This window comes from Rhinolophus sinicus, linkage group LG03, assembly GCF_036562045.2.
Source record: "Rhinolophus sinicus isolate RSC01 linkage group LG03, ASM3656204v1, whole genome shotgun sequence".
NCBI classification, from domain to species: domain Eukaryota; kingdom Metazoa; phylum Chordata; class Mammalia; order Chiroptera; family Rhinolophidae; genus Rhinolophus; species Rhinolophus sinicus.
In genome coordinates, this window is record NC_133753.1 from 139,758,216 (window position 1) to 139,784,137 (window position 25,922).

General features: G+C 36.6%; 1 long non-coding RNA gene across 12 annotated transcripts in view; it reads right to left on the bottom strand.

Annotated features, from left to right (window-relative positions):
- The window catches only part of LOC109448664 (uncharacterized), a 93,039-nt gene that overhangs the window by 13,046 nt on the left and 54,071 nt on the right, over positions 1-25,922 (bottom strand). For 5 of the 12 annotated variants that reach the window (XR_012495009.1, XR_012495006.1, XR_012495008.1 and 2 more), the window contains 3 exons: positions 25,545-25,585; positions 14,792-14,874; positions 10,064-10,861 (listed from right to left, as the gene is read on the bottom strand). The exons of 1 other annotated variant lie outside the window; for it this stretch is intronic. This is a non-coding gene — a long non-coding RNA (uncharacterized LOC109448664). 6 more of the 12 variants (XR_012495021.1, XR_012495015.1, XR_012495016.1 and 3 more) reach the window with 5 other exon arrangements.

Consider the following 25,922-nt stretch of genomic DNA (forward strand, 5'->3'; position numbering starts at 1 on the left):
TTACACATATTTTTTGGAATATATATGCAAAATATATTTTTCTAGAATATATATTTTCAAGATACTTTTCTGGACATATATACAGAACTATGTATTATATATGAGGTCTGACAATTACATTTGTGAACTCGCCCCAGAAAAAGTGCTACATACCTCATTGCTGAATATCCCTATGGTCATCTTCAAAGGACTCCCCTTGGGAAGCTATGTACCAATGCCAGCGCCTAGTCCACTCTTCAAAGCAGTTTTGGAACTCTTTTTCTGGAATGGCCGTCAGAGCTGCCATTATATGACCCTTGATTTCCTGAATGTCATCAAAATGCCTTCCTTTCAATATTACCTTTATCTTCAGGTAAAGAAAGAAGTCATTGGAGGCTAGATCAGGTGAGAAGGGACGGTGTTCCCATACAGTTATTTGTTTATTGGCTAAAAACTCCCTCAAAGACAGTGCTGTGTGAGCTGGTACATTGTCATGATGCAAGAGCCATGAATTGTTGGCAAAACGTTTAGGTTGTTTTCAACTTTTTCATGTAACCTTTTCAGCACTTTCAAATAATAAACTTGGTTAATTCTTTGTCCAGTTGGTACAAATTCATAATAATCCCTCTGATATCAAAAAAGTTGACAACATCGTTTTGTCTCTTAATTTGAAGTGACAGAAGTCGTGGAGAATTGGCTGATTTCCATTGTGCACTCTGATGCTTTGTTTCACGGTCGTATTGGTACACCCATGTTTCATCACCAGTAATAACACGGCCCAAAACATCAGCTTCCCTCTCCAAAAGGTCTTGGCAAACTTCGACTCTCCTTTGCTTTCGTTCATTGGTGAGCTCCTTCGGGACCATATTTGCACACACCTTTCTCACGCCAAGATTCCAAGTTAAGATTTTCTTAATTGTTTCTCTACTGATGTTTACTTGGTCTGCTATGTTTCCCACAGTCAGCCAATGATTCTGATGCACAATTTGACGAATGTTTGCAATGTTTTTGTCAGTTCTACTCCTTACTGGCTGCCCTGACCTCTCTTCATCAGTGACACGTTCTCTCCCCTCAGAAAAATGTTTAATCCATTTGTACACTGCCATTTTCTTCATGGCATTATCCACATAAACTTGGACTTACATGTCCTTGATTTCACTTCCACTCTTGACAAGTTTAACAAGAAATTTAATGTTTGTTCATTGCTCTAATTCAAGCTCAGACATGCTCACGATGGCACAAAAAAACACAGAACAATAATGAACGCCACTCAGCAAGACACCACCACATGTCAGCATGAACACAGCTGTGAGACACTGATAAACCAAGGTTATGAAACCTTACCACACTGTTTATACAGTGCTGCCGATGTAAGTGCACAGTGGCAAGTTTGCGAACTTAATTGTCACACCTCATATATTACTCATAATCCCTACTGCTTTTTATGGAAACTATATCCTTTGTTTTAAAAAATCTGGCTCATTATAATGGCTTTTGACACACTTGAGGAAAATATTATGTAGTAGACAGAGGCAGTGGTGAAATTCAAAATATTTACTAATCAGTACAGCAAGGACACCAACTCACCAATGTTTCAGAGAAAAAAAATAAAGATGGCTAATACATCCATCTATGTCCATGTCTCTGGACTAAACATTTCCATAACTTTCAGAACTGGCTTCATTATCTTGGTTTCAAATCTTCTCCTAATGCTGCTTTTCCTCCTCCTTCACCAAAGCCGCAGCCCACACAGATGAAGACAGCAGACCATATATGTTCCCACCAAGAGGACGAACAGCAGCATGGCCATCTCTCTTTATACCATAGCTTTAAAAGAGTTAAAAACTGTACGAGCTTTTTTTGGCAGGTTCATCATCCTTTGGCCTTATGAGTTATCTTTCTGTAAACAATCTTTGAATATTACCTTACTACATGCAAGGTATGTGTTAAAATAATTAGAAAAACAGACACCTATCTGATCATTCTAAGAGGGAACCTACCCCAAAATGCATGACCCAGAATCTCCTAATATGTATTGTATTTATTCTAAATGTTTAAATTAAAAAGAAGTGTTTTTTATACAAACCAATTTAATTAACATTTCCGTGACTATGAGAAGCATCTTTTACACCAATGTTTAATTCATACATCAGTGAACACTAATGATAAGTGTATTACCATATCAACTTCTAGGAATTAGGTGTGTTGGTGTCAGGCATCATAAAATTAAATAGGTAACTAATATTCAAAGAGACTGCAATAAAAAATTATTGTGGTAATTACCCATGCGAAAGTGAAGAGTTTTAATCAAATCACTTTCTCAGGTGCCTATATTTTCATTTTAAAATGTGTTTGAGAAATCACAGAGAAGGTTGCTGCTTTCAACATTGAATGCCAGTCTAATTATTGCTGTTTTACTTTAATAATTATTATACTTCACGTTCTTTACATCAGCATAGACAAATTCTCTCTTGCTTTTTTCTCTTCAGCTCACCTTTTGCCTGCTATGTTTCTTACTAAAGTTTGGCAACAGAGAAGAATGTTTATTTTGCTTGGAAAAAATAATTGCTATTCCTACTGTCCAGGAGATTTCCTGGACATGACATGACTACACAGAGTAGATATTTGAAGAGACTTCCAATTCCCTCTATTGCTTATGTTGTGGCTTTTAATAGATTCTTGAAGATGCCATACGGTTTTTATGATAGTACCTCATAGTGTAAGCTTATACAAAATTTGCTTTCCATCAGTGTTCTATTCAATAATGTAAATTTCCTTTCACCTCCTATTGAAATTGGATTTTCAGAAATAAACAGTTTTCTTTGACTGGTACTTTAAATTTTTCTGGCTGCATTTATGTCCTTTGGTATTTGTTAGAGGTGATAATTATTACCTGAGTGTTAAATCAACAACCACTAGTTACCCAAAATGATAAAGAAGAATCTTTACTCATGCCCTGATACCTCAAAATAGTATAATAAAGAGCATAATAATAAAATAGAAAGAGTACTGGACTTGAAATCAGCAGAGCTTGAGCTGGAATCCTGATGTCCCCACTGATTTTACTAGCTGTGGGATCCTGTACACATAACTTAAGCTCTCTAAGCCTCTGTTTCTTTATTTACAAAATCTTGGTGAGTATGTCAGCTAAATTGGATGCAGCGTGTAAGATGAAACGGGGTAAAAGATGATTAAGAGATTTCAGGCCTAAGAAATTAAAATATGATTTTGCTACTTACTGAGGTAAGGATGATGGCAAAAAAAAAACAAACAAAAAATAACACCAAAAAAACAAAAACAAAAAAACTACTGAGATTTTGGGTTTTTTGGACATGTTATATTTGAAACATCTATAATATATCCAAGCAGGGATAACAAGTAGAAAGCTGGATATACAAGTCTAGAGTTCAAAAAATGTCTGAACTAAAAATATAATTGCTCATATAACATGTTAATAATAGTTACTTCTACTCTCTATGCACTAAACTATGCACTGGATGCTGTAGGTAAGTTATTTTTTTCCTCAAGACAGACTTTTGAGGTCATAAATATTATTACCAGTATTATTATTTCCTAACACCTAGCATAGTGTCTAGTTATGTAAACTACCGAAACATTTTTTGAATTTTCAACTTATAAATGAGGATGTCAATTTCAGAAAAGAAACTTAACCACAACTAGTAAGCAACAGAACCAGGATTCAAGATTAAATTTGTTTCTAATTCCACATGGTTATACTTATCTAATACCATCTTATATAAAATCTACAAATCACCTTCAAACTTATTAGCTTATTTAATCTTCACTATAGTCATCTCAGATAGGGGTAGATGATAGACTGAGGCCCAGAAAAACTAAGTGGCTTGACACTACTGTGCATTTTGTCACTTGTGCCAGGACTCTCCATAAACTACAACTAAAGAAAGTCATATAAGTTGACCATGCAAAACCTTCTACCCTAAAGATACTCACTGTAGAAAAACTACTTCAGGCCTTTTTTAAGATTGGTTCCACGGCTTTAGTAGACGCTATAGTCAAACAGACTTCAAAACATCTAATTGTGCATAATGTGGCAAGATAATCTATAACAATAATCACTTCTGTTTTCTTCTTGCTCCTTTGAAGACCCAAAAGAATGAGAGATAATGTGTCTTGCCCCTACCAGAGAGCAAACAAACGTTGGCCTCCTGGAGGTCTGGGCAATCTCTTGCTGAAAGGTAAAATTAACAAGGTTCCACTTAGAAATGCTTCTGCTTAGAGAAGCCATTGAATCTGGAGAGATGGATGGATGGATAGGGTGGATGGATGGGAAACAGCTCTATCTGGGGCAAGAGGATAACTTCCCTGAGCCTGGAAAAGTGGAAGGTATTTGGGTGTATGAGGAGTGCCCGGTATGAGGAGAAATGTTTTAGAGTGGGCCTTGGGAGATGAGTAAGTGGGATCTTCACTCTACCTAGAATGTTCTTCCACCAAATATTCCCCAGTTCATCCAGGCCTCTGTTCACACGTCATGAGCTTCTGGAGGTCTTGTCTGACTACTTTGACATCCCACCATCACCTTCTCTCCCTTTACTCTGTTTTTTAATTACTTTCTAATGTTAATCTCAAGCTGAAAAATTAATAAATATTAAATATCAAATGTGCGATCTCTAAAAACGGTGACATTTCTTGGTTCAAAAAACTTTTCACCAAGTTCCACAGCTGAGAGGAATGAAGCATGATTTTAACATTAATCAGCAATAATTCCGTGACTTTTATGTTCTATTAAATCATATATTCACAGTCTTTCTAAAACTTTAATGTATAACTGATTTCAAGCTTGCTTTCACAACGTCCTGCTTAAAAGAAAAAGAATTTCTCCAGCCATGGTTATAGTGCATTATTCATAAATATTTTGGTGTGTAGGTAGTGAGAGCAGAGGCAGCAGGGGAGCTAGAGTAGGCAAACACGTGGCTCACAAAACCACTTAGAAGCAGGTTACTCTTGGGAAACTCCTTTTCTCTTCAGATGGGCTTCATATAAATTAGTCCTGATATTTGGAGGTGGGGCCTTGGGAGGTAATTAGGTTTAGATGAGGTTATGAGGGTGGTGCCCTTATGACAGAATTAATGCCGTAGAAAAAGGCATTGAGGAAAGGCCATTTTGTGACATAACCAGAAAATGGCCATTTGCAACCCAGAAAGAGGGCTCTCACCAGACACTGAATCTGCCTTGATATTGGACTTCCCAACCTCCAAAACTGTGAGAAATAAATGTTTGTTGCTTAAGACACCCCATCTATGGTATTCTGTTATAGCAGCCCAAGCTGACTAAGACATCATGTTATACAAAGGCAGGAGAACTGTAAAGTTACTAATATGTATGATTATACACACAGAGACACATACACACTAATGTAGGAAAATAATTATCCTGCTATGAAGGGAAAAGATAAATAAAGCAATTTATATTTTAAAAAACTGAAGGAATCAACAAAATAACATACATAGGATGAATACTGAAGGGTAAAAAAATGATCTGACATAAATCTAATTAGTCATATCAGCAGAGAGAGGTTCACTTTGGTTTTGGTAAACACAGCGTGTTTGAGTGGAAAGTAAATAAGTGCACTGAGGTGCTGTACTAATCACATTTGTTCTAACATTGACCTTATAATAATTAAAAATTGATGCTTGCAACATAATACAGCTGTGCAATCATATTTAAACCTAATCATTTCATAGAGAGAGGAAAGTTGTACAAAAAGGTCAAAAACACTTTAATTTCATGACAGTAAATTTACTCTTTATTCCCAAAGTGAAAATGTCTAATTTCTAAAAGAGCAAACCAATAATTACTTATTATAAACCTATTTTAGTCAATACTTAATTTCTCTATATTGATTAGTGTTTAGACATTTAAAATGTACCCTACAGCAAGAATATGTGTTTACAATACTATTCTCCCTACTGATGTTTATCAGTATTACAGATATTGATTTAAGATATGTCTCAAAAATGCCAATCTTAATAGTAATCACATAAAAAAAGATTTGACTCTTTTAAAACTGAAATGCAATTTTTAAATATTTGAATACTAGTGTTCTTAAAGGTCTCTAACACAATCATTATTTCTGCCATTATATACTTTAATGATGGGTGCTCAATTAAACTGTGCATTATAATTCCCCCCTTTCCCCAAAGTAATATAGAGATAAAATATATAAATGATTAACTCTACCAGTCAAATTTGGAACAAAATGTTTTTTCTTTATTTTACATACTTCCAATTGCAAAATAAAGACTGGGATATTATTTCACCCTTAACTTGCATTCTGTGTAACTTAGAGCTCCTTGCAATAAAGCAAAATGATAATCCATCAGGATGTTACTGGGAGTAAGTACCAAGGCAATTTACAAACTTTCTATCATTAAGTCTGAGAACATCACTGTGAGGCAGGTATTAATATAACACCTCTCTCTTGAGAAGTTTGATGCACTTTACATAACTTTATTAACTATTCCTTAAGCTTGGCAAAAAAAAGGCTAAGACTCTAACCATCTACCTCACTCACAACACATGCACAAAAATAAAAAAGATTCTATATAGCCACATATTTTAAATTCCCTTTTACTTCAAATCTGAAATTATGACTAAAGATAAGGCCAATTGGATCACTCAATACGTTTGGCTTTTGTTAACATTGAGGTTTTAACAGGTTTCAATTTCATAAATTTCAAGTCAGAATTAAACACTTAAAAGACTATTAATCCTATGAATTATTAAACAATAATGATTTCTGAAGACAGAAGAAATTTAAGAGTAACAGTCAACTTTTCCCTTTATTAAAAACTACAAAAGCAGATTATGATCCTGGAGCTAGGCATCACATCTTTAAGTAAATCTATGCATCCCGTAGCAAGAGTGCAACCAGAGACACCCAGAAGAGAGATATAACATGACAGACACAGAAATACTAATAATATTTAATAGCGCTTACCAAGTGTCGACCACTATTTTAAGGGATCTACATGCATTAACTCATAAAATGGCATAATGTTATCCCCATATTATAGATGAGGAAATTGAGCTTGCCCTAGATCACAAAGCTACTAAGTGGCAGAGCAGTGGATACAAACAGGAAATATGATGCCAGAGCCCAGGTTTTTAGCCAATGTTTTAGAAAGGAAGAACTGTCCCCAGACGCCCCCATCCATGGTATACTCCATCATAGAGTTCCAAGTCCATAATCTTTTTCCACTCCAATTGCAACATTTGCCATCTCGCAGTCATGCTCAAAATCACATAGAAAAGTAAGTGCTCAAGCTTGCATATTGTACTTTCAAAATATGACACCAGAATTTAGATGTTCACAGGGAGGCAGTACAGTAGTCAGGAGTACAGACCTTGGTGTCAAACATACTTCAACAGGCTGCCACTAGGCCAGTTACTTTTAGCCAAGCTTCATAAAATAGAGACAATGGAAATTGCCTCCTGATGCTATAGTGAAAATTAAACAGGTTAATATTAAGTGCTTCACACAGAGCTTCACACATAGTAAGCACTCAGAAAGTGGTTGCTATTCAGCAAAGGAAGCCATTGACAAAATGAAAAAATAGCCTACTAAATGGGAAAAGGTATTTGCCAGTGATACATCTGAGAAGGAGTTAATATCCATAATAATATAAGGAACTCACACAACACCAAAAAGACAAACAATCCAATTAAAAAATGAGCAGAGACAACATGGATGGATCTTGAGATTATAATGTTAAGCGAAATAAGTCAGATGGAAAAAGTAGAGAACTATATGAGTTCACTGATATGTGGTATATAAAACTGAAAACAATAAAAGAACAAGACAAACAAATGAAGAAACAAAAACTCATAGACACAAACAATAGTTTAGTGGCTACCAGAGGGTAAGGGCGGAGGAGGTGGTAGATGAGGGTGAAGGGGATCAAATATATGATGATGGAAAGAGAACTGACTCTGGGTGGTAAACATACAATGTGATATATAGTTGATGTACTACAGAATTGTACACCTGAAGTCTATGTAACTTTACTAACAAATGTCACCCCAATAAACATTAATTTAAAAAAAAAAAAATGAGAAGAGGACCTGAATACACATTTCTCCAAAGAGGACATACAGACAGCCGATAGACCTATGAAAAGATGCTCATCAGAGAAATGCAAATGAAAATCACAGTGAGATATCACCTCACACCTGTCAGATTGGCTACTATTAAAAAATCAACAAGCAACAAGTGTGGAGAAAAGGGAACCCTCATTCACTATTGGTGGGATTACAAACTGGTGCAGCCACTATGGAAAACAGTATGGAGGTTCCTCAAAAAATTAAAAATAGAACTACCTTATGACCCAGCAATTCCACTTCTGGGAATTTATCCAAAGAAATCCAAAACACTAATTCAAAAAGATATATGCATCCCTATGTTCATGCAGCATTATTTAGGATAGCCAAGATATGGAAGCAAACTAAGTATAGATGGCTGTATAAAGAAGATGTGGTACATATATGGAATGGACTATTACTCAGCCATAAAAAAAAATGAATCTTACCATGTGTGACCATATAGATGGACCTAGAGGATATTATGCTAAGTGAAATAAGTCTGACAGAGAAAGGCAAATGCCATAAGATTTTACTTATATGTGGAATCTAAAAAACAAAATAAATGAATAAACAAAACCACTCATAGATACAGAGAACAAATTTATGGTTGCCACATAGGAGTGGGGGGTTGGGAGGCTAGGTGAAAAAGGTGAAGAGATTAAGAAGCACACATTGGCAGTTACAAAATAGTCACGGGGATATAAAGTGCAGCATAGGGAATATAGTCAATAATATTATAATAACTAGGTTTGGTGACATGAGGGGTACTAAACTTATTGGATCACTTTGTAAGTTAAATAAATGTCTAACCACCATATGCTGTAAAAAAAAATGGTTACTATCATAGTAGGTTAATATAAAATTATTTGAGCCATTCCCAAAACTCTGAAATTCAGAATTACCAGTGGATTTACCACATCACAATACTGGTGGCAAGTTGAACTGAATTGATTCTTTTATCAAATATGTGTTCTTGACATTTTGCATGATCTTGTTTGTTTAGTCCTCAGAATAAACCTGGAATTGAAGTGTGGCTGTGCCCACTTTTAGATTGGAAAATAAGCTTTGAGATCATTACTTGTCCATTATCCTGCCAGTAGTGATTAGATAATTAATCAATTAACTAAATAGATGTGTACCAAAAAGCAGGATAAAAAGTACCAATAAGCAAGAAAATCATTTGATCAACTCTTCTCTAACTCAAAAATTAGGAACTGAAAAGTTCCTAAACTGAAGTTCACCTTGTTTAGCTTTTGCTATAATTAAGAGTAAAGCTGCACCCAAAGAGAGTAGCTGGGACAGAGATGATAAACAGGAAAAATACTGCCCCAAAATATACCCTCCATGTCCCGCACATACCAGGTCTTTCTGCTACTTCCATCAGAGCTACCAAGGGAAACAGCAGGGGCAGATGTTAGGGTAGGAGCTTCTGAGGAGGACAGTGCTAGAGAGGAAGCAGGTAAGAACTCTGCACTCAGGGGCTGGGCTCCAGCTGGAGAGAGGTAAGACTGTGGTACTTAATAAAGCAGGTTTGCCTCAAATTAGCCTCACGTGCACCCAAACATCCTGGAGAGGTGGCTTCTGGTCTATTCATAGAAACTTTCAGAAAAAGAGAAAATACATTAGTTCTTCACTGACCTCCTGCCTGAACCTTGACCTACCACTATTCCCTAAATTGGAAATTTCTTAGTTATGCAAAACAAAAATACTTCACGTTGAATTAAGACACTATTTTCTCTTTATCTCTATTTAATGTAAATAAAAAAGGTTATGTCATTTGCATAATATCTGCTGTATATAGGAAGAAAATTATTTACAATTCTCACTTAAAGAACATGATTCAGAAGTGATTATAGTACATACTTTATTTCCACAATAACCAAAAAAAAAAAAGATTTAAGGGAAAGAATGGAATTTGTTCTTTCATTTGTTCAATATACAAGCCAATATGGAGTATATGGCAGATATGAAAGTAGTCAGATATAAAAAAAGACACGACCGAAATGACAAGGGTTCTGCTTACATATATTTAGAAAGAAGTAGAAAACAATCCTTGACCCATATGTCAGCAAGAAACAAAATTGAAAATATATTCATATTATATCAAGAACATGTAAGATCTTATGTTCCATTATCAATTACCAGGTAGCATCCAACCTAACCATTTCTTCCATGTTCAGAATGTATGACCTTTCTCAATAACTCATTCTAACTTTTATCAATTGTGCTATAATGGTAAAGCTTTTTCGTCTAACTTTAATGACTCATGTGATATGATAGAAATACCTAGAATGATGCTAAGCACAGACAAGTTACTCCACAAACCCTTGTTGATTTGATGGTGATTTCAGCCTATTTCTCTTTTCTCTGACCTTAGTGGAGACAGGAGAAATGTTTAGACAGAAACACTGGCAAAATGGTTAGAGATAAGAGGAAGTTGATTAGCAATAAAAGCAGAGTAGAACTAAGGAAGAAAACAGCACAGAATGACTCACTGTGCCCTAGTACACTATGATCTATCTTAGAAGACACTGCCAGCCACCAACACAATGAGAAATGTAAAACAGAACTTGCTAAAGCATAAACACAGAAAATCTACTGCTTTACTGCTTTTCCACTTACTCCCATGCAAATACCTCCCAAATTAATCAATCCACCTCTCTCTAACCCTGTCCTCTCCCAGCATTCCAGTTCCACTTACATAACTGTATAATTGTATTGGCTGGTAAAATGGGATCTTCTGATCCACAGATTTCCTGATCTAGGAAAAAGAATCATTATGAGTTGCCATTAGTGACCCACCGACATTTTAGGGTTAGAAGTAATCAGTAACAACAGGAAACATTTACTTTTCTTGCAGATTTTCCAGTGTCTTGAATCTCACAGGGGAAAGTTAGATAGGCAATTGGTTGACAGCAGGGCTCCCTGATAATGGAATGGACTTGCTAGTTATCCTCAGCAATGAAAGATTCAATAAAGGGGTTAAATTTGGATGCCCTGGCAGCACCTCAAACTTAAAATTTCTAAAATTAAACTTCCCCTAGAACCAGTTTCTGCTGACTTCCTTGTTTGCTAAGGGTACACTTGTTCTGTCAGGCTCCAAACATGAGTCATCGCGCCTCATTCCTCACCCACCCTCATCATATCTAATTAAACACCAAGTTAAATTTGTTTTTTTCTTCAGTACTTTGTTACATCTCTCTGCTGCTTTCTTTTCCCATTGCTTCCTCTCTAATTTGGATTTGACCTCAGACTAGTTCTTGTTTGACCTCCTCACTAGTCTTAGGGAAGAAACTGTCCATACAAGGAAATTACATAAACATAGAGGAAAGTGGAATATTTCCTTAGAAATCAATGCAATCAGAGAAAACTATTTTTTCTATAAAATTTAAAGACAATGTGAATTATGTCAAATTATAAATTTTAACAATTTATACTTTATTACAACTAATATGAAAAAAATATTTTACCTTTAATATAGTCATTTTAGAAATATAGTCATAATAAATAATCATTCATGTAAAAAAACTGTATAAAGATTTAGTCACATTATTTTTGTTTTGTTTTGTTTTGTTTTTGTTAGCTTCAGGTGTACAAAATAATGTAATAGATATTTCACCCCTCACAAAGTTATAACCCCCTCCCCAATCTGTTACCCCTCTGACATCGTATATAGCTGTTACAATTACATTGTAGTCACATTATTTTTAATAGCAAGGTAACTATACACTAAATGTCCAAAAGTAAAGACTGGTTAAATATATTATAAGATGTCCATGAATCAGAATAGTATATAATTATTAAATGTGATGCTGTAAAAATCTACTCAATAAAATATTTTAAGAAGGTTACAAAATACTATATATGTAATATACTAACATTTTATAAGACATATAATCATGGAAAATAAACATTAGAAAGACATTCACCAAAATGTTCACCATGGTTATTTCTGGCTTTGGGAATTATTATTGTTCTTAGGTTGTTCTTGATACTTTATTGTATACATTATCTATAATAAATGCAGTATTTTTTAACCAGTACAAAAGAAGGAAAAGTGTGGATTCTAGTGATACCTGGGTCACTGTAGCAAGTTGCTTAAGCTCACTCAGCCAGTTAGTTATTTCATCTAAAACAATGGGCCAAAAATTTTACCAACATTACAAGGTTGGGTAATAATTAAAATAAATAATATATGTAAAAGTCTTAGCATTGGCACATGAATAAATAGGAGTTGGAAAAAAATAACAGGTAAAGGAGCTGTATAGGAATTTCACAGTTTCCTCTTTTTTATTTTTAATCATTTTAACCATCAAGCCAGTCTACCCTTGAGTTCAAACTGTCCTAAATCAAGTAATTGTTTCACTAACTTGTGGGGCTGTTGAGCCAAAAAACATAACTATGGCTGTAGCCCAAGTTGATATTTTCCAGCTGCACTGCATATTGGTTGTTTCAATAAATGGCCATAATGACCAACAGGGGAAAGAAAAGAATTATCTTCCAACCCACACTCTATGGGAATTCTACAAAGGAAACATATAATTATTAGACTTTGGCTGGCATATTGAATCTAGTGCATTAAGAAAAGTCATGGGATTTCTAATGATAGAAAATGGTCCAGAGCTGAGGTTTGTATATCATCAAATAAAAATAAATCTTTTAAGCAAAGCACTCTAATGAAGTCATGAATTTGGGGGGATGGAGGGGCACAATTCAGCCCACTAACAGAGTATTAGGAGGCAGAGTCGCCACATGTGGTCCTGCCAGTTATGCACTGCACAGGTCCAGGATGTCACCCACATCATGGTTATCATCAATTTGTATATTTTTTAAACTGGAAATTTCCTACAGGAAGGTTTTTTTTTTAATTAAATTTATTGGGGTGACAATGGTTAATAAAATTACATGGGTTTCAAGTATATAATTCTATAATAGTTTTTTCATTGAAACTTTCCTGGAGGAAAATTTACCTTTTACTGACTTTCACCAATGACGTTTTATAACTGTAGTATTGCTTTGTGGTAGGAAACCCTTCCACATGGAGTAACACTCCTGGCCTCTGTTTGCCCCTTCCTCCACTCACTCCTCCTTTGAAGAGTATTTATTTTGAATGATTAAGTTGGAAGGAGCTCCATGAAAGTGGCATGTCCACGCGTAATAGAAGCAGGGTGGGATAGGGTTAAATATGCAGCTTCTATAATAAGATGATCTGGGCTTAAACCCCAGTCCTATCACTGTGTGACCAGACATAGGCCTTATTTAACCTATGTGTGCTTAAAATTCACTATTTATAAAATAAAAATGATATATGTACCTGCTTTTTAGGGTTGTTGCAAGAATTCAACAAGATTATACATATTTATAAAGTACATTGTATAAATAAACATTGAATAAAAGGCTGCTCTTACTATTTCTGCATAGGTTTTGGGATTGTTCTTCCAACTCTCTTCTCACAAGCTGAAGAGGAAAAGAGGGCCATACTGGTAATGATTTCAATGTAGTTGCAAGAAAGCTTGCTGCAACTACACTCCACTACATGTCAACTACCTGGCTCCTGGAATGGAGAAGATATTCTAGACTTGTTAAATGAATGTGTTCCCTAAAGGAATCAAGACCAGAATGCAGAATGCCAGACCACAAGAGAGTGGGGTTTTCATCTCATTGGTCTGTATGTCCTCTAAACTGCCTAGTATGGTATCTTTTTTCTAGTAGGTACCAAAATATTTATTGAGTGGCTATTAGGTTAAAAAAAAGACATAAAATATATAGTTTTATCATTCTTCTTTCCCTGGGTGATTTTTTACTTAACAGATGAAGGGCTTGCTGCTTGATTTATGAAAAGTGTTGCATGATTTAAATGCCTGCTGTGGAGTTCTAGAGATGGATAATGGTGATGGTTGCACAACAATGTGAATGTATGGAATGCCACTGAACTGTACCCCTTAAAACTAGTTAAAGTGGTAATTCTTTTTTTTTTTTTTTTTATTGGGAATATTGGGGGACAGTGTATTTTTCCAGGACCCATCAGCTCCAAGTCAAGCAGTTGTTTTTTCAATCTAGTTGTGGAGGGCGCAGCTCACTGGCCCATATGGGAATCGAACCGGCAATGTTGGTGTTATGAGCACTGCACTCTAACCAACTGAGCCAACTGGCTGCCCCAGTAAATTTTATATTATGTAGATTTTGCCACAATTTGAAAAAAAAAATCCACTACAGATCTCTGGTGAGAAGGGGATATTGTGCTACTAAAACACATGTTATTTTAAGATTCAAATATGATACTAGAATGCCTGATACATAGCAGAAGCTCAATAAAAGTTAGTTCCCTTTTCCAATAGTTCTAGATCAAAATTACCCTGATGGTGAAAAGTCACCCAGAATGTCCCCTGTAGTTTCTACTGATAGATAAAAAGGTTCCTGTGGGGGGGGGGGGGGAATCTCCAAGCCTTGTAATGCTTCATGTCCTAATATTGCAGATGATGGTGATAACCCCCTGGAAGAAACCTTACATCTTGGTCTCTCTGACAATCAATTCTAATATCATAAATTACAAAGTATCAAAGGAAATGCTTGAGACTATTAAAAGAAGACATGCCATTTACTATCCATTTTGGATAGGCATCTGTAACATTTGTTTCAAAAGAACATAGATTTTTTTTCCTCCAATTACAGCTCTAGTGAATTTATGTACCTCATTATAAAGTAATTCTGTAGGAGTTGAGGGATTCGAATGTAGAATCATTAACTCTTTCTTCAGAGGAAAACCACAATAACCTACAGAGAAATAAGGAAAGACGTAAATAACAATTTCATATTTAATACACAGCCAGTGGTTTATTTTAAAAGATCTATTCACCTACTATTCAGTCTCAAACTTGACTATTTTTAGACAAATCAACATATTCTTGATTGTCTGAGTTTAAATAAATCATGACATGATCCTGAGAACTTGGCAAGAACATCAATAGTTCTACATCTGGCATCAAACACCAGCTGCATGTTCAGGGAATGAAAAGCTTTTCTATTTCTTTACCTTACTTCATTAGTGAATATGTGGTGATGCATGTATTACCACGCCTGTGCAGGCTCAGCTTCCCATATGGAGAGGTATCCAGCAATGTCATAAAACCCATGCATCATTAGCTATGATGCTGAACTTTCAAAAATAATAAAACAATATTTTTGCTGAAACATTTTTAGTTATAAGTCGACACATCTTTTTTATTGATAGAGCTATATATTTAATGCATATTGGTAGAACCTGTTGCAAGAGTCTGTAATAGAAAAATAACTTTAGCTGTCACAGTTGAACATATGTACTGTATGGTACCCATCTTCAAGTCATCATACAGTAAAAAAACAATGATTTCTTTGCCAAATCTATGTCCAACACATTTTCTATTTAGTTATTGACAACTACACTACTTATTGGAAAAACATCTGCACTATGAGCTTTGAGCTTTATGGTTATCTAATTAAAGAAATCTTTACAGTGTCCTCAATCTCATCTTAGTTATTTGCCTTATATTTATTTGCATATTGCAAGTTTAACAACCATCTCCTTTTACTAGTTATCTATTGCTGTGTAACAAATTACTCCCAATTTTAATGGCTTAAAACAACAATAATTTTGAGGTTTCTGTGGGTCAGAAAATTAGGAGTGGCTTGGCTGGGCAGTTATGGCTCAGGATCTTTCATGAAGTCACAATTTAGGTGCCACAGCTGCAGTCATCTTAAGGTTTAACTGTGGCTGAAGGACCCACTTCCAAGATGGTTCACTCATGATGGGCAAGTTGTCACTGACTCTTTGACTAGAGCTATCAGTCCTTTTAAAGTGGAACTGTCTAGAAAGCTATTTAAATGTCTTCATGACATGACAGCTGAATTCCCCAATAGTGACTAATCCAAGAGAGCAACGCAAAAGAAGCACTGTCCTTTAGGACCAACCCTTGGAAGTCACATGCTGTCACTTCCGCCATATTCTATTAGACACACAAACCAAAGTTGGTACAATACAGGAGGGTACTACAAGGTCATGAGTATTGGAAGTGAAGATCTTTGAGGGTCATCTTAAAGGCTGGCTACCATACTCTTAAATACATTTTATTTTCAAATTTATAACCTTCTATTGTAAATATACTTTTATTTGGTTGAAATATGATTTTGCACATGTTCATTTTTCTGTCTTGACTGAGCATTAAAATAGCAGCATGAAAGTAAAAATAGAAGTTCTCAACCATAATAATTTAATAAATCTAAAAATTACACATTCACATTTAACTAAAGAAAAACAATGTATTTGATATAACAGCAAAGCTATTTGTAATCTACTGAAAGCACTTATGAGGTGTGGTCAAACAATATAGTGAATGTTTAAATTAAAATTTAAAAATTACTACAATGAAAGACACATTGCCATTAATCACCCTCAAAACACTCCCCCTTGCTTTGAACACACTTATCCCATCATTCTTACTACTTTCTGAAGCAGTGCTGGAAGTCCTCTTTCGTGTCTTTAGTTGTGCTGTTGTGGCTGCCTCAATATCCTGAATCATTTTGACTTGGGGTAAGAGCCAGAAGTTACATGGTGCCAGATCCAGTGAATAAGGTGGATGAGGACACACCATAATGCTTTTATTTGACAGAAATTGCCGTACCAGAAGCAATGTGTGACATGGAGCGTTATGATGGAGGATGATTTACAGCACACTTGAAAACACCCCTTCTCTCAACTGTAGCTCACACCCAACTGACTGCACCGAACAAGTTGAAACTTGTCACACACTGTTACTAAGGTTCGACACGCCATTTCAGGTGTTGAAGATCCCTGCCTTTCGATGTGAGGTTTGACGGCACTAAGCAGCAGCATTCAGGGTATTTTCTGATCAAAATGGAAAAGGCTCTGTGTCACACATCACTTCTGGTACAGCAGTTTCTGTCAAATAAAAATATTAGGGTGTGTCCTCATCCACTGTATTCACCAGATCCAGCACCGTGTGATTCCTGGCTATTCCCCAAAGTGAAAATGATCATGAAAGGTAAATGTTTTGAATTGATTCAGGACATCAAGGCAGCCACAACAGCACAATTAAAGGCACGCATGAAAGAGGACTTCCAGAACTGCTTCAGAAAGTGGCAAGAATGATGGGAAAAGTGTGTTCAAAGAAAGGGGGAATATTTTGAGGGGGATTAATGGCAATGTGTCTTTACTGTAATATATATATTTTTTTAATTTAAACATTCACCATATATTTGATCATACCTCATACCTAATAGTGAAAACAAAAATCACTTTAGGTCATTGGTTAAAATTATAGATCAGGAAAACTAACTATTTGGAGAGATTCTGCTGTTTCATCATATTCAATATTCTGAGGTAATATCAATCAATAATCTCAAACTAAAGTAGTTTTTAAATTTAAAAACAGCTTCTACAAATGTCTGATATGAAAGCTTTTAATTAATAACACATTAAGGCAAGAGAATGATCTGTATGAGTTTTTCAAGCAACGAAAATGAAATATTCATGTAGAACGTACCACTAAGCTATTTGTGGAATTTCTTACTTGGCACCAATCTTGTTCATTCAACAAATATGTCTGAGCTTTGAGACACTTTAGGAATGTAAAGAAAACTAAGCCAAGGCCTTTGCCCTCAAGTACCTTTACCTGGTTAGGTTGATAAGGTAGGTTAACACATACTTTAATGCTAAACACTGTGCAATAAGTTTCACAAAAGAAGAGAACAGTGCACTATTAAAGGAGAGAGAAATCGATTCTAATTGGCAAACCTAGCAAAGCATTATGGAACATTGTCATTTGAGTTGACTCTTTAAAGATGAGTAAGTTTTAACAGGGGGAGATAATGGGGTGGTTATTACAATGAAAGGAGAAGCAAAATCAAAATTTAAATGCAGGAAATCATGAAGTTATTAAGCTTTCCCCAAAGTAGGCACATTCTCCCATCACCTCCATACTTCAAGGTAAAAGCCAAGGTAGATTATCTCCTCTGATGATTGTGTCCTTCTCCTCTTTCATCCTTCATCCAGTGCAACCTTGCTAGTACCTCCTACTAAGTTTTGATTCACATTTTCTGAGTTTGGTTTTCCTTACATTCTATACTATAATTTACACTATATACTTTCAGTAATTTTTCTTTTTCTCTGCTGTAATTAAGCATTGAGTGTTTCTGTATAGGACTTAAATTTAAACTATCCGGACAGATTGTTATTTAAGATACTGTGTCAGATTATACTTTCCAATGTGGCCACAAAAATAGCCTGAGCTGAGGTTCTAGCCCCAGCCATCATCTGACTGCCACCACAAGACTGATCTCAAATGAGAACTGCCTAACTGAGCCCAGTCTACCCTGGAACCATAAGAAGTAATAATAAACAGATTGTTGTTGTTTTAAGCTATTATGCCTTGGAGTGATTTTTTTCATACCCTTAGATAATTAAGAAAGATTCTGGCACCTGTAACAAAAGCCTAAGACATGTAGCATTGTCCATGGGACCAGGTTGTGAACAAAAAGGGGGAAAACAATGAGGAGACTATTCGTGAAAACCTAATGAACCTCCATGAAAGTATTAATGGAAGGCTAGAGGGCTTCAAGGAACTGTCAGCGAGGGCTCAAGCAAGGTAAGGGAAATGTCAGTGGAAGGAGGAAGAAAGGGTGCACCTATTATGTAGAGGTGCAAAGTTTGGCAACACTGTCACCTATGTTAATGTGAAAAATGGGAAAAGTACCAATGAACTTGAAGATTTAGCTAAGGAGCTTTTCAGACAGAATATTGCCATTGCTACCTGGCTTCTTCTCACTGACTATGGTAAAATGCAAAAAGAAAGAGATAAACTTAAGAATGCATTGATAAATATAGAGAGCTAAGACTTGTTGGGTTTGAAAATAAAACTGTTTCTTATCCCCAGTCTCTCTTGACAGCAAATGATTCTAAAATTAAAGGTAACGTTTGGGACGAGATGAAATCCAGTGCACTGGCAGGAAAACAGGGTCTAAAACTGAAACTGAGGGCATGTTAACGGTAAAATTCTTTGTTAAGATTTTAGAAAGATCTAATGTGATACCTCACAGAACCCTTCAATCAGGCCAAAGCTTTTTAAAGATCTTCAGAGCATGCCTTGTGGATCCTCTCAGTTAAATAACTGAGCCTTTAAGAATCTTAAGGATGTCATCCCTGAGCCCACTGAGAGTCACACTGAGCCCAAGGCAGAGAAGGGCTTAGCTTGAAGTAATAGGATTCTAAAATGATACATTTAAATACACAAAAATACACAACTTGAACTAAAAAGGCCAAATACTAGGTAAGAAGAGGACTTTGAATCCCTACTATTTTATAGGCAGGAAGCAGGCTGATAAGGCTACTCAATTGCAAACTAAAGTTTTCTTATTGGAGGAAAAAATGATAACTGAGAGCAGAACCAAGAGACCAGAGAGTGGAGCTAAGAGTCATGAGAAACACCTGCCAGGCAGGTGGACTGAGTCCTAATCCAGGCTCTGGAAACATGCCATAGGTCACCACTCTGTTCCGCTTATTCACCCTCAGTGAACTATCCCACAGTCGTATGCTGGGGTGTGGGAGGATGATAGTCTGTCTCTTTAATTCACAGGTCTTCAAATGGAGAGAAAGGGAAGTAAAGGAGATGTACCCAAGGAACCACATTCAAGAAACATCACCTGCATGTGGGCCCAGTTTCAATGACAAGATCCTGGACTTTGAGACAATGCTATAATATAATATAATGAGACTCAGTGGAAAGAGAAGGGATAAGCATACTTTGTACAAGGGAGGGATTTAAATTGTTATGGCCAAAGGGTGGACTGTGACTGATAGTACTTTCCAACATGACCACAACAAGCCCTCCCATTCCAGGTGCTCTTCTTGCAATGTGACCATGAGAGGTCATGCCTCCCACTTAGAGGGTGCATGTCCCCTTCTCCTTGAATCTGGGCAGGTCTATGATTATGGTAGTAGAGATGTGACTTCAGAGGATTGGTTATAAAAGGCAATACAGTTTCTACCAGGGACCCTTGGGAAACTCCCTCTTGGAATAAGTCACTATATCACGAGGAAGAGAAAAGACCTCATTGAGAACCACATGACGGTGTTCTGGTCAATAGTCTATGCTGATGTCACAGTCAAGAGCCAGCATCAATGTCCACACAAGTGGGGGAGTTACTCTACAGATGAACTATCCCCAGACACTATCTGACTACCACTGAATGGAGACCCCAAGTAAACACCACCTAGTTAAGCCCAATTAACCCCCAGAATCATGAGGGGAAAAAAATAAAATCATTCCTGTAGTTTTAAGCCACCAAGTTGTAGAATAATTTGTTATTCAGTATAGCTAACTAGAACAGTTACCTATTAAAGTCATTATTTTGTTAATCCTTAAAAATGCCAAGAAGATTAATATTAGAATCTAGTGTTTTTTACCATAAGCATATTTTTTTTTTATGTAATGTCTTTCTTTTATATAAAAGTTTGCTTTTAAGGTGATGTCTTTCTTCATTTCAGGACTAGCAAAGTGGCTCTGCTCTAGGGTTATAGAGGGATGCAATCTTTTCATGCTGTTCCTCTGTCACCTCCTAGAGTAATCTTTATCCGCAGGGTCAACACCACTCTCTAGCATCATATTCACATTGTCACTTCAGGAAGGGAGAAAGAGTGCAGAGTGGATGGCAAGACACTTCCTTATTAAAAAAGATTCCAGAATATGGCAGAGTAGGTAAATGCTGTGATTACCTCCTCTCAGGACAACATCAACTACAACTAAACTACAGAACAACCATCATTGAGAAACTGCCTGAACTCTAGCTGAACCAAAGCCCTACAACTACGAACACACAGTAGCAGCCACCTCGAGACTGCTAGGAGGGTCAGAGACACGGAATGGGTTGGTCCCACACCCGAATGTGACCATTAAATACCAGGAGAGATTTCTAGGCTGCAGAGGTACCCCCAGAGGAAGGAGAGGTGCCAGCCCCACACCAGGGTTCCAGTGCCAAGGAGACAAGTTCCCATGACTTCTGGCTGTGAAAACCAGTGGCGATTGTGACTAAATGAGACAAAGGGTGACTGCAATCCCAGGTGCTCCTCTTAAAGGGCCCACACACTAACTTACTGTGACAGACTCCTCGCTATGAGCTCCATCACTGAGGCAGCAGCTCAAAAGGCACCAGGGATATACAGAGAGGAACTGATTGTCTAGCCTCAGGATGAGAACTGAAGAAACATCTTTCTCCCAGATGGAGGAGCTGGCAGAAGCCTTCGTTTCTTTGTTGAGTCCTCCCCGTCTCTGCATACAGGCACAGGCAGATGCCATATGAGTTTTCAAAGCAGCAAGAGAAAAGCAGTTACCTTCGAGGGAGCTCCCATAAGACTATCAGCTGATTTTTCAACAGAAACTTTGCAGGCCAGAAGGGAATGACACGAAATATTCAAAGTGATGAAAAGAAAGGACCTACAACCAAGATTACTCTACCCAGCGAAGCTAACATTCAGAACAGATAAAGAGTTTCCCAGACAAGAAAAATCTAAGGGCATTCATCACAATCAAACCAGGATTACAAGGAATCTCAGAAGGACTTCTTTAAGATGGGGGAAAATCAAGAAAAGGAATAGTAAAATGACAATAACTACATATCTATCAACATTTACCTTAAATGTAAATGAATTAAATGCTTCAATCAAAAGGTAGGATGGCTGAATGGATAAGAAAACAAAATCCTTACATATACTGCCTACAATAGACTCACTTCACATTGAAAGGCACACATAGATTGAAAATAAAGGGATGGGGAAAGATATTTTATGAAATGGAAACAAAAATTGCCATAGCAATACTTATACCAGACAAAATAAACTTTAAAACAAAAACTATATCCTATGGATGGCAGTGTGGAGGTTCCTCAAAAAATTAAAAATGGACTTACCATATGACCCAACGATCCCTTGAATGTGGTCAGGACTTGCTTCTAACTAATAGAATATAGCAATGGTAATGGGATGCTCATGATTACATGTATATGATGTGTTACTTAAGATTGCAATGTCCATCTTGCTAGGAGAATCTCCCTCTTGCTGGCTGATAAGAAGGAAGCTGCCATGTTGTGAGCTACTATATAGAGTGGGACAAGATAAGTCCCATGCCATTGTCCTTTCTTGTATGTACTGAACTTTGATGCCTGGAGTCTCAATCTGATATTAATGCTCATTTTTCTCTGCTTCAGTTTCTGCCTTCCCCAAAAGGAGAGGTATGGTCTTTGATACCATGAGCACAAGGAAGACAGTAAGTGCCAAGATTCCATATCAATCTTTCTACAAACAGTAGCTACAACACATTTCCTCCTTAATTATCTAAAGGCAAACACACCAACCCAATGCCAACTGTATTAGTTTCTTAGAGTTACTGCAAACTTGGATGGCTTAAAACAACAGAAATTTATTTTCTCACAGATCTGGAGGCTAAAAGCCTGAAATTAAGGTATCAGACGAGCCATGATCTCTTTGAAAGTTCTAGGGAAGGATCCTTCCTTGCCTCTTCCAAGGTTCTAGTAGTTGTATTACTTGGAGTTCCTTGGCTTGTGAATGAATTGAGCCTATTTCTGCCTCCATAGTCACATGGCATTCTCCTGTGTCTGTCTGTGTCTCACTTTGCCTCTTCTTGTAAGGATACCAGTCATTTGATTAGGGCCCACCTAATCCAATATAACCTCGTCTTGACTTGATCACATCTCCAATGACCCTACTTCCAAGTAAGGTCACATTCACAGATACTGGCGATAAGGACTTGAATACCTATTGGGGGATACAATTCAACACATAACAACATCAAGTATTAATTTTCTTCTATAGACAATATAATCTAGTTTATCTGAGGAAGTATATTTCTACTATCAATATGACTTGGCTCTAACAATCAGCAAAATAACAGCCCTGATTGATGGTGCTTAAAAATTGTACTTGTTATAGGCCTTGAACTGTTTTAAACTGTCCAGTTCTCTGGAGCTTCTGAGTTTGCAACCCCTTGGTTAGAGTTCAGTTGTGAACACCAGAAACTATTCACATGTTTAAGGTGGCTATGTACATATCTGAAATGTCCTCTTTTGTACCGTTCTTAAAATTTAGCTCTCAAATAATAAATTTTATTTCAAATTTCCTAAAGGAAGTTACTTCATAATAACTGTCGCACACTGACATGAGCTTTGTGTTGCTTTCTAGACTAACATATAATGGTTCAGTGGGTAGAAGTTAATAGGGGTACAGATTTTACTAAATTATGAAACAAATATCTAACCACTAAAGTAATCTGAAAGTGGAATGGGGATCAGTCTAGAGCAGTGAGTAGTCTGCCTCTATAAGTGTTTATTCAGGGGATCAAGCGTGCTGTATCAAAGACTATAGGTTAGAGAGTGCACAGTGACTGGCATTTAGTAAGTGCTCAAGGAATAATATCTGAAGCAATGATAAAGAGAAGGTTCCTCTGAGGTCTCATCCAAATCTGAGATTCTGTAATTTTACCAGGGGTCCGTTTAGAAGAAAGTCATTTAGTATTCCTAACATTTTAGGCACTTATTGTGTTTCCCCAAAAATAAGACCTAACCAGAAAATAAACCCTAGCATGACATTTCGGGAGGACATCCCCTGAACATAAGCCCTAATACATCTTTTGGAGCAAAACTTAATATAAGACCCGGTCTTATTTTCAGGGAAACACAGTAGCAGTTTTGTTAATAATATTACTATACTAATAATGATAGCTGCCAACCATTGAAAATTAATATTTCTAAGGTTTTATGCTGAGGTAACTGTTGTCTCTTTTAAATACTTATATGAGGTATTAGCATTCCCACTTTACAAGTGAGGAAACTGAGGCTCACCCTGTTTACTTGACATGCAAGATCACACAGCTAATAAGATTCAAAATTAAGATTTAATCAGAATCTGCCTGGTTCTAAAGTCATACTTTATCACTCATTATGCTATTTCAAAGAACAAAATAGCTGATTACCTTTCAGAGACAAAATAACACATGGATAATAATTTTTAAGTAAGACAGAGACATGGATGTATTCTCAAAGATGTATACTTTTCACTCTTCCCTGATAAGGTCTTATGAAGGAAAGAGACCACATAGCTAGATCAGAAGGTAATTTTACCTTTGTTGAGCTCCATCCTTGGGAACAAAAGCCAAGAGAAAACCACACTGAGGCTTCTAGCTACCATTTTAAAGGGAGTTTGGGACTATGGTGAACCAGAGATCACTGCCAGGAGAATTTGCAAACTTTGGAATTTCCTGGAGTGTATTTATCTTGTTAAATTCTTTTTTCCAGAATGATTAGTTTTCAATCACAAAGAGTAAAGGATTTGGATGCTTGTCTTCAGGCACAAGAAAGAAAAGGAGAGTTACTCTTTTTCACAATCAGGCCTCATGCAGAGAATAAAAATCTTTAATAACACTGTAGAAGCATCTAAAAGAGAGAAATTAAAGTGGTGAGCCCTGTAGCAAAAAAAGAAAGAACTTGGGTGATTGGGAGCTGATTGGGGCCTAGCTCAATAACGCAGTAGAACATTTCACTGTCTCCCCTGGGACAGAGGTAACTGACCATAGGACAGATATTGAGATTTGCACTACAGGGGTCATTCTCAGACCCCATATGTGATTCCCACACGAGTATGTCATCTTCACCCTAGAACTCATTTGACATACAAATGAGTTGATGCAGTCCCATCCCTGACCTACTGAATCAAAAACTCTAGGGATGAGGCCTAGCAATGCATATCTTAACAAGCCTCCAGGCGATTCTGACATAAGCTAAAGTTTACAAAAAAATTGAACTAGGAAATAGGATTTGACTCATTATATAGCATTTCACCTCAGGAAGTACTGTTCCTCTGATACAAGGTGCAAACAAAACAAAAGCAAGCTGACAGAAAGTAACCATGCTGGAAAAGAGAGAGAACATTCATGACTTCAGTATTCACCAACAGAGAAAAAGGGGGCAACGTCCCCAGCCAAGGCTGGGCAAGGACGGTTTACATGTCCTCCAGCATGGACTCGGGCTGAAGCTGAAGGGGCCGGCAGCCTCAGTGTCCTCCTCCCCACCCCTCCTGCAACCATGTCTCCACTTGTCTCCCCATCTGCTCCAAGGTGTCGCCCACTGAACTGCAGTCCGGAACCCAGTGCACAGTTTGGAGTCGGCCTCTATAGCCTGTGACCAATCACAGGCATTTGTGACAATAGAAAGTACCACAGAAGCAAGGTGAAAAATCCATTGAACAATCATGAGTCATCACTCTCAATAGCATCTATCTTCTATTGCCATACAATCCACATTTGTTTGCTGACAGCTTTACGTGTTAACCAAGAATACATACTATAAATGATATAAAAATAGGACTTAAAATTAGTGAAACTTACCATAGCAATTAGTAACGAATTCAGTGGAAAACAGCATAGGCCTAAGATAAACATATAGCATTCATTATAGCCATGTACTTTAAAGAAAAAATTTAAACTGAAAAAAAAAAAAGTCCTGACTCTGGTTATCAATGAAATATAAAGCTTTGGTGTCCTAAAACAAAAGGTTCATTATTCAAATATACTCATGAATTTGTTTAAAATGTGACAAATCCTACTACCCCAATACACTGGTAAATGTTTGTATATTCTAATGAGTTAGAAAAAATAGTATACAAGATCACACTCAAACCCATCTGAAACCATGATGCTTTGTTTTCCAGACCTCAAAACATGAATTTTTTTATTTAAATTTCTCATAACAAATAACCAATGTTT